The sequence below is a fragment of the Nuphar pumila genome, chromosome 4 (genome assembly GCF_984573655.1).
Source record: "Nuphar pumila chromosome 4, dmNupPumi1.hap1.1, whole genome shotgun sequence".
Lineage (NCBI taxonomy): Eukaryota > Viridiplantae > Streptophyta > Magnoliopsida > Nymphaeales > Nymphaeaceae > Nuphar > Nuphar pumila.
Window position 1 is genome coordinate 88,793,451 of NC_143252.1, and position 11,106 is coordinate 88,804,556.

Consider the following 11,106-nt stretch of genomic DNA (forward strand, 5'->3'; position numbering starts at 1 on the left):
CAAGATAACTTGAATGAGGAAAGGAAAATAAGTGGACCTTGATGGGACATTTTTGAGGAAAATGCCTTGTGAGGTGAAGCTTGAGTATAATCCTTTCCTGGATGGATATGAAAGGTATGAATTTCCTTTGTGGGAAAAACCATGATGGGACTGGGGAGGATTGCCTTGTCGAAACGAGGCTCAGGTTTAACCCAAACCTAAACGGAAGATACCTCATGGAGTGAGGTTCAAGCTTAACCCTTAACCTGGAAGGGACGACACCTCAAGGAGCGAGGTTCAGGCTTGACCCTTAACCTGAAAGGGACGACCATACAGAATCCTCGAACGAAGAAACCATGATGGGACTGAAATAAATATATCGTCGAAACGAGATTCTGGTTTAACCCTTGACCTGAGTAGGAGACCACACGGAAAATGAAGAAACCGTGGTGGGACTAAAAAGGATATCTAGTTGAAACGAGATTCAAGTTTAACCCTAACCTGAACGAAAAATACCTTGTGGAGCGAGGTTCAGGCTTAACCCTTAACCTGAAAGGGGCGACCATACGGAATCCTCGGATGAAGAAACCATGATGGGACCTTCAGAATTTGGATGAACAAATCCGAAAGGAGTTTGCGAGAAGAGAAAAATGGGGTTCCCTAAAGATTGGAAAAGAGATGATCTTGGGCGCCTCATTGCTGAGACTAAAATAACTTTTAAAAACAGATGACCTCTCGCATAAGGTGTGGATGATACCTCGAGGAGCAAGGCAACATGTTTAATCCTTAGCCTGAATGGATACAGAATCCTTGAAGAGCGAGGAAACTGTGATGGGACCTCTAGACTTTGCACAACAAATCTAAGAGGGGTTTGCAAAAGGATGAAAAGGGAGGTCCCTAAAGCTTGAAAAGGGGTTGATCTTGGGCGCCTCATTACTGAGACTAAAATAGCTTTTAACAATAACAGACCTTTTGCAGAAAGTTCAGGTTTAACCCTTATCCTGAGCATGAACTATCTATGGCGGGATAGTGGAGAACACAAGGAAGCGTGCGAATCTGAGAGCGCTCAGATCAGACGGAAGGAAAGGACTTTTCAATCCTTAATAAAGAATGACGTCAGGATACGTCAAAACGAACATCAAGTTCTTGCTTCATGTATTGTCAATAAGATGCCAAAAGTTGTAGTTGATTCAGAATGATTGAATTGTGCATATATGTGTGAGAATATTACATCTTTCTACCTAGAGTATTAACTCCAATTTGGGCTAACTCCGTAGCATCAATAATCAAATTCAAATTTGTTGTTGTTGATTTTCTTCAAGACATCAATTTCCTTGATATGAAAAGAGAGGAAATATTCTTAGCTTCATAAAAGCAATTGAGTGAAAAGATATTGATAAAAGAATTTCACATAGATAAAGATGATTCTGGCAGTTTTGGGCAGTTTGATATCCTGAGGATTTTCCCATGATGATCTTTTTGCAATCTTTTTAAGTCATGGAGCTTTCTTGGGTTTTGGCGAGAAGCTTATTACATCATCCTTCATTTTGGAGATGTCCTAACTTTTCTCTCTCTTTCGGGGAAGGGCACGTCACAAATTCCTTCATCTTAGAGATGCTCCGATCCTTCTTTTTCTGAGAAATTATGCTGATGATATTGGCTCACTGGTCAAAAATCTCTGGATTATAGCAAAAATCAAATATCTTTTAGGGTTTGTCGGGAAGTTCATCACAGTTGCCTTCATCTTGGTGGTGATCTGAACGTTCCCTGGAAGGATCCATCACAAACTCTTTTATCTTGGAGTTGATCCAAATCTTCTTTGGCCCAGCGGGTCTAACTCGCATATTCATCTTCATCTTGACGACAATTGAGAGATCCCTTTTGCAGATATTTGATTGCAGCTTAAATGACTTGAGGAGATATGGATTGGGTAGGTTCTTTTTTAATGCCCAAGATATTTTCACTGTCTTACTGCCAGGAGAACGATCTTCAAGAATGTGCCATAGCTATGATCAATATCAATTCACTTATGGCTTTTCAACATCATTGAATCTTTCATTTGCTGGTCATATCGAAGATTTTTCTTCATCCTCTTGGTTGTCTAACAAAAAAAAGCTTGAATTTTGTTCTTATTTCACAAAAGCCTTGCTCTTTTGGAAATAATACTAAAAGTAGTTTGAGAAAATTCTTTGTGCGATGAAAGCTTTGAGATCAACAATGACTTTTGATAGCAAATTGGCAAAATATTCTTGAAATTCTTAATGAAAGTAATTGCTTGATATCGAATCGACACGTCCGTGACAAAATTCTCCTCTCCTTTTCCCTAAAAAGAAAGACTCAGGCTTAGCCCTTACCTGAATGGGAAGTTGGAAATACTCCTCTCTTCCCCAAAGAGGAGGTGTTTGCAAAACGAAACTTTCAAAGAGAAATTAAGTTTTCGTCAAAACTTCCTACCTCTAGGCTTCTCTTATGGAAAGGCGGCCGAAAAATGAAGTTGGGAAAGTATCACAGAGGAATGAGTCCATCACACTCTCCCTAGAAGAGGGTCTTCTGTGAAGGGGTTAGCCAAAGATGAGAAAAACGAGCGCCACAAAAGAAACGAACTTCCGTCGAAGCTCTCCCTGGAAAAAGGGTTCTTTTGTGTAAAGTTGGTTGTTGTTTTGCAAACTGTTCGTGAAGAAAATGAGTCCCTTCAAACTCTCCCTGAAAAGGGGTTCTTGCGAAAGGAACGAGCTCCCTCGAACTCTCCCTGAAGAGGGCCCTTCGTAAGAGAAAAAGATTGATTCTTGACAAAATGGTAACCCGAAGGTTGAAATTGAGATTTAGAGCTTGAATTATGGTGAACGGTTAGTACAAAGACTGAACCTGGAGGGCTAACTGATCAGTCAGCCTGATGCTAGCATGAGCGCTAGATGTACCAGTACAAGCATTGGATTTTGAAGATGTACCAGTACGAGCACTGGGTTTTGAAAAGCACACCAGCACGAGCACTGGATTTCGAAAATGCACCAGTACGAGCGCTGGGTTTTTGAAAGTGCACACCAGTACGAGCACTGGGTTTTCGAAAATGCGCACTAGTGCGAACACTGGATTTTGAAAAATGTACCAGTACGAGCACTCAGTTTTAAAAAAAAAAACACGCCAGTACGAGCACTGGATTTTGAAAAAGCACCAGTACGAGCACTGGATTTTGAAAATGCACCAGTACGAGCACTGGATTTTTAAAATGCCCCAGTACGAGCACTGGGTTCTTGAAAATGCACACCAGTACGAGCACTGGATTTTGAAAACACACCAGTACAAGCACTGGGTTTTGAAAATACACTAGTACGAGCACTGGGTTTTGAAAAAGCACCAGTACGAGCACTTGATTTTGAAAATACACCAGTACGAGCACTGGGTTTTGAAGATGCACACCAGTACGAGCACTGGGTTTTGAAGATGCACACCAGTACGAGCACTGGATTTTGAAGAAGAGACCGACACTCCTAAGATATTTGGAAATTGAAGCGGGAATGATTGTCGGTGTTTCAGGATTATCCCTTATCGTGAAGGGGAAGTTCAGGTTTGTCCCTTAACCTGAAAGGGAAAGTTAAGGTTTGTCCCTTAACCTGAAAGGGGAAGTTTAGGTTTGTCCCTTAACCTGAAAGGGGATGTAAAAAAACTTTGGTCCAATACGAGCATTGGATCAAAAGGGGAAATTCGAATCTGAACTCAAAACTCCGATATAAGAATATATATAAAAGGGAAAAACCTGAGTCGGAATCCGTTTTTTCAAAATAAAAGAATGAATGAGAAAATTGAGTTTGAGAACTCGAATTCTCGACGTAATAATTGGTCCAATGCGAACATCGAATCCAAAAGGAAGCCCGAGTCAGAACTCGCAACTCTGGAAATAAGAATATATACAAAAGGGAAAACCTGAGTCAGAACCTGGTTTTTCAAAATAAAAGAATGAATGAGAAAATCGAGCTTTGAGAACTTGAATTCTCGACGTAACAATTAGTCTAATGCGAACATCAGATAAAAAAGGAAGTCCGAGTCGGAACTCAAAACTCCGACAATAAGAATATATACAAAAAGGAAAACCCGAGTCGGAACCCAGTTTTTCAAAATAAAAGAATGAATGAGAAAATTGAGTTTGATTACTCGAATTCTCGACGTAACAATTGGTCCAATGCGAACATCGGATAAAAAAGGAAGTCTGAGTCGGAACTTAAAACTTCGGCAATAAGAATATATAAGACCCAAGTCGGAACTCGGACCTTCTTAAAAGAAAAATAAAAGAAGACAAAAACCTGAGTTGAAACTCAGATGGGAAGGAAATAATTCCAACCCGGGAGTCAGATTCTAGAAGGATTGACAAAAGGCATGAATAGATTCCGACGATTATGAAGAAGATGAGAAACTTATTCAAGATCCTCGACCCAAGATGGCCTAAGATTTGAATTTTATTTATGACGGCTTCAGGATTATCCCTTATCCTGAAGGAGTAAAGAATAAAATTTATGGAAAATAATTCAGGTTTATCCCTTAACCTGAAAGAGAAAGAGAATAAAATGGAGGGAAATTAACGAAATTTATTGAAAATCTGTTTTGGAAAAGAATTCTCACAGGTAGCATTGTTGCTCTCATGAGGGGTTTCAGGGGTATCCCTTATCTTGAATGGGGACACCTCGAAGAACGAGGGTCAGGTTTTTCCCTTAACCTGAGAGGGTAAAACGAATAAAGGAGTACCTCATTGAACAAAGGCATCAGGTTTATCCCTTAACCTGAAAGGGTAAAAGAAAAGATTGATAAAATTTAATAAAATTAGTGAAAAATTGATAAAACTTGACAAAAATTGATAAGAATGGATAATAAATCGATAAAAAATTGATTTAAATTGAAAAATGAAATGAATGCAATTAATAAAGATAACAAGATTAACTGAAAAATTGATAAGATTTTTAGAAAAAGAGTTTGTCTGGTCCTGCCTGCACATTATGAAGGAAGACAAGTATAGATCAAAATAAAATGCCCCAGTATCATGGAGAAAAATGTGAGAATTTGATAGAAGATCATTGCTTTATTGAAAAAGGTTCTTTGAAGAGTACAAAGGCTAGAATGGATATTTTAAGCATAAAACTTCTTCAAATGCAGAGCATTGATAGGATCTGGCAGTTCCACCCTATCTGCATTGATCAAACGATAGGAATTGCGAGGCAACACTTCCTTAACCACATAAGGGCCTTCCCAATTGGGTGACCACTTGCCCCATGGTCGATGCTTGAGATGAGCTATCAATCTAAGCACTAGATCATTAACTCAAAATCTTTTCTTGATGACGGACTTGGCATAATGTCCATGCTCAGCTGCTTTGAGCCTTCTCTCGTCTAGCAGATCGAGTTGTACCAATCTCTGTTGTTGATACTGATCGAGCGGGGGTTCTATAAGCGACGCAAACTTGAGTGTGGGCTTTTGAACATGAAGAGGTAGTACTACTTCAGTTCCATAAACAAGCTCTGAAGGAGTATCATTGGTTGGAGTCCGAATGGTGGTTCGGTACGCCCAAAGTGTATCGTGCATCTTTTTGTGTCAATCACGGCCTATTTCCACAGTTCTTTCTAGAATGCGGATCAAAATCTTGTTGGTGGCCTCTGCCTGACGATTCCCTTGAGGATAATAAGGAGTTGAGAAGTGGTGATGAATCCTGAACTTTGAACAGAAGGTCTTCATCCTCTCATTCTTGAAGTGACTGTCATTGTCAGACACAATATCGTGTGGCACACCGACACGACAAAGAAGGTTCTTATGAATGAAAGAAACCACATGTCGTCCTTCTATTGTTCGCAGAGTTACAACCTCGACCCATTTGGTGAAGTATTCTGTAGCTGCGAGGAAGTATTTATGGCCATTAGAAGTTGAAGGGGTGATCAGACCTACCAGGTTGAAGGCCCACATCGAAAAAGGCAAAGGAGAAATCACAGACTGCAAATATGCGGCTGACGCATGAATGGAAGGTGCGTGCATTTGACATTTTACACACTTTTTCATAAATTGATGGGAATCCTACTGCATGGTTTTCCAATAATACCCTGCCCGGATAATCTGCGTGACGAGTGTTTGGTAACCGACGTGGCCACCACAAATTCCCTCGTATGCCTCTTGGACAACTTTCATGGCCTTGTCTTTGTCTAAGCATCTGGCATACTCAGAACTGAACCGACGACGGTAGAGAGTATTGGCAAGGATGAAATAATGGGCCGACATGCGTTGGATCGCACGTTTCTCCTTTCTTGGCATTTCTGGCGGGAATTCACCAGTTTCAATAAAGTCTTTGATGTCTTGATACCAAGGTTTTTCTTTCTGAGTGACTTGGTTTACTTGCTCAACTGGAATGTAGGCAGGTTGATCAAGTCTGTCGATCTCGAAGGAATGACAGGATTCACTGTCTTTGAACGACAAAATGGAGCCGAGACAGGCTAGACCATCTGCTATGTGATTGTATTCCCTCTTGATATGATTGAGCTGAAATTCTTCAAAGCTGCCTATGAGAGCTAAGACAATCTTCTGATAGAGAATTAATTTTGAATCTTGGACCTGCCATTCAGCATTAACTTGACTGACAACAAGCAATGAGTCGCCGAAGGCATGTATTCTCTTGACATTGAAATCTTGCATAATCTTGAGGCCTTGTATTAAAGCTTCATACTCGGCCATGTTATGAGTACATTGGAAGCTAAGCTTGAGGGAATAAGGGATCATCTCCTTTTCGGGAGTGATCAACAAGATCCCAATCCCTATACCAGACATATTTCTGGCTCCATCAAAGAACAGGGTCCAGACTGGAGATTCTTGGATGCTACAGATGCGATCATCAGGAAAATCGTCTTCTGCCTTGATCTCCTCTGTCAGCGATAAGTCTGCCAAGTGATCTGCGATGAACTGACCCTTGACTGACTTCTGAGATACATACTCCAAGTTGTATTGCATCAAGAGGACTTGCCATTTTGCAATTCATCCGGTAAGAAATGGCTGCTCAAGGATGTACTTGAGAGGATTAAGCCTTGACAAAATTTTGATTTCTGAGGCCAGCAGATAATGTCTCAGCTTCTGACACATCCACACTAAGGCTAGACATGTCTTTTCCATCTGAGAATATCTCTTCTCATAGTCGATGAAAGTCTTGCTTATGTAGTAGATGGCATGCTCTATCCGGCTGCCTTCCTCATATTGTGCAAGAAATCCGCCACAAGCATTCCGATTGACAGAAATATATAAGAGAAGTGGCTTTCTCAGTTCTGGTGGCTTCAGAACCGGTGGATTGAGGAGATACTGCTTGATGCGCTCAAATGAAAGTTGGCATTCTGGTCCCCACTCAAATTTCACTTCCTTTTTTAACAAATGATTGAAGGGCTTACATCTCATAGCCAAATTAAAGATGAAGCACCAAATCGACTGAATGTGACCTTGAAGGCTCTGCAACTCTCAGAGATTGGTGGGGGCGGCATATCAATGATTGTTTTTGCCTTGGCAGGATCCACCTCTATGCCTTTCTTGCTAATCATGTAGCCTAGCAATTTGCCTGACTCCACTCCGAAGACACATTTCTACGGATTGAGTCTCAACTTGTAAAGGATGAGTCTTTCAAACACTTGGCCGAGAGCATCGAGATGATCCTCTCCTTCTTTAGACTTGACCAGGATGTCATCCACATAGGCATCCATATTCTTGTGCATCTGGTCATGAAAAATAACGGCCATCGCCCTCTGATAGGTTGCCCCAGCATTCTTGAGTCCAAACGGCATGACTGTGTAGCAAAAGGTACCCCAAGGCGTGGTAAAGGAAGTTTTTGACTAGTCACGAGCTGCCAGTTTGATATGATTGTAACCTGAATATCCATCCATAAAGGAAAACATGGCATGGCCTGCCGTGTTGTCGATCAAAAGATCGATGTTAGGAAGTGGATAATCATTCTTTGGGGTGGTGTGATCATCGCAAAATTTTTCCTCTCTTTATGGTTTCTCTCTCTTCCTTCTCTTTCCCTTTTCTAACCTCTATTCTCCTCCTTTTTGAAGGGAGAAGAATAAAAGAAAGAAAAGAGAGAGAGAAGAGAAAAGAAAGAAAGAGAGAGAGAAGAGACATTATTTTGCGGGTTTTCACTTGACCTTGATTTGAAAAATATTTAGAAATCTAACTCGCCTCCGTTTTGAAAATTTGCGGGAAAAATGGAGAGACGGGATTCGCTCGTCGGTACGAGGTTCGACCGTTCCTGGCGCCTTTACCAAGGGTAATCGAACCAAGGATCAAATCTATGCCTTTTGCTTTGCCTAAATATAATCTAAGAATTTATTCTAACTTCAAATGCACAAAGAATCATGCTTGTGCAAATACAGAAAATGTATGCTCCTTTTGAAAATTGATTTGGAAATTTCCAAGTATTCTGAGATGAAATTGGGAGGGAAGTGAAGGAATGATTGAATCTAACTTAGAACTTGGGATAGATCAGAGAAGTTCTAAGTTTTTGAAGTAAATCAGAGTTTTGGAAGAATGAATCTTGACTTGGAGAGAGAATGATCTAAAGCTTTGAAATGAAAAGGAAATGAATTTTCAAAGTCAGAAATGGACTTTGAATTTAATCATGGGTTTAGGAGAAGAAGATGGATTTTTAAAGTGATATTGGCTTTGAATCTTAGAATGGGTCTGAGGAAATCAAATGGTATTTAATAATGGAAATGGATTTAGGGAACTCAGATGAGATCTGGAAATTGACTTGGATTTAAAATCTAGATTTTGAAATTGAATTGGATCTCAAAATGGACTAAGACCCGGGATCTGAGATCTAATGTAAAATTGGGTTCTGGATCCTAAGATGGATTTGGATATGAAGTCTGAGATCCGATATAGAATTGGGTTCTTGATCCTAAGATGGGTGTTGGATCTGAAGTCTAAGATCCAATGTAGAGTTGGATTCTGGATCCTAAGATGGATTTGGATCAGAAGTCTAAGATCCAACATGTGAAATTGGATTCTGGATCCTAAAGAGGAATTGGATCTGAAGTCTAAGATCCAAAGTGAAATTGGAGTCTGGATCCTAAAGAGGAATTGGATCTGAAGTCTAAGATCCATAGTGAAAGTTGTATTCTGGATCCTATTGTTGAATTAAGAACTTCCAAGTTTTGAATAGAACTTGAAAATTGAAATTTTAAAATTTGAATCTTGAATATACAAATGAATTTCAAAGTCAAATTAGACCTTGAAGAAATTTAGAAGATGAAGGGAATCAAAAAAAAAAAAAAAGTTAAATTGAACTTTGGATTTGATTTGGAGTATTTGAATACAAATTAATTTGGAATTTCAAAGTCAAATTGAACTTTGAAATCTGATTTGAAATTTGAATATAAAATGAATTTGAAATCTCAAAGTTAGATTGAACTTTGAATTTTTTTTTTTTTTAAAAATGAAATAGAATTTTGAAAATTGAAAGAATGAATTGGATTTGATAATGATTGAAGATAGATTTGAAGAAAATATTTACATTACTTGGATTTTTTTGAAGAGGAAATTCCGAAAATATGATGCAATTCTATCTAAATGATGAATGAATTTAAATCTTTGAAATTGGATTTTAAAAAAAACTATTTTATTCTTTAAATGAATTTAAAATAAGATTGAAGATATAATACATCCTTGACTATGGTCATTGAATGTATTATATAATAATCTATATTTAGATTCAAGTGAAGAATGAAACACATTTGGTGCTTTTATAGAATTTAAAATGAAATTAACTCTCAATATACCCTGACTATGGTCATTGGTATATATTTTGAGTTAATTTTAAGTTAAATTCTGATAAAAGAAAAAAATATTTAAGGAAAATATGATGAATTTTGAAAACGGATCCAGTGTGGATCCAGTGTTATTTCGTAAAAGATAAAAGTCCTAAGTCTTGTTTACATCCCGACTATGGCCGTTGATGTAAATCATCAACTTAGGATTAACTTACCTCTTACGAAATGGTGCACGTGCCATTCGTGTTCTCATTCGTGATTTTTTTTGAAATAAAAGAGAAAAATGACATGAAAACATATAATTCATGATATTTACATGCTTGTACATTCTATCTAAAGCTGAAAATTTTTCTTATTGATATCTAGATATTACAAATTTCAAATTGAAATTGAAATAAAATCATAATCTAAGAAGGAATTTAACAATTTTATATATCTCCTCCAAAAATCAGGTTAGCACAAGACAAAAAATATATACAAAAATAAGTTTGCCAAGTGTCATATTGAACACTAATATAATGCTCCTACATGTACTGAAGATTCAATACATCATATTTGGTAAGAAAACGCATATGTATAATGTGTTAGGCTAATGAAGAAGTTTAAATACACAGGCAATATCCTAAGAAGATAAATGTATGGATGTTTTATATGAGGAAGATGTATATAGTACCTAAGTCTGAATGCAAATATGTGTATATTGGCCTAAGGCATTATATCTAATGCAACTGGGATATATATAGGGAAGTTGGTGATTGCTATGACCTTATGCAGCATCGAGAGTTGGGCTAAGTGCTGAAGACTAAAATGTGATGGGGAAGGTTGGGCTATGATAGTGACTGGTTTATGAGGGAGGTAATAGATGCAATGAGAATATGGGTAGTTGTTGTAGAGAAGGTGGATGTACTGTTGGGCTGGAAGGTTGTAGCAGCTGGAAGTGGGTGCAGCAGGTGGCTAATAGTTGAAGAGATAAAGTGGAAGCATACAGTAGGAAAGGTAAGCTAGAGGATGTTGCTATAGGTGTACAGATGCTGAAGAAAATGATGGCAGTTAGATTTTCATAGCATACCACAGTGTGGAGTGGGTAGGCTGTGAAGATATGACAAGGATATATGGTAAGAAAAGGTGAGAGGCAGCAGCTGGAGTGTGGAGAATGGGATGAAGTTGGGGCTGGAATAAAGAGATTATAGCAGCGAAAAAAATGGGTAATGGAGATGAGCTGGGAATGTGAGGATGTAATAGGTAAAAACAAGTGATATATGACACCAGAGGTATTATGAGTGCAATAACAGCAGTGAGATGATGTAGATGGTATAGGCAGCAAAAGGTGTTGCTGCGACAAACTGGGTAC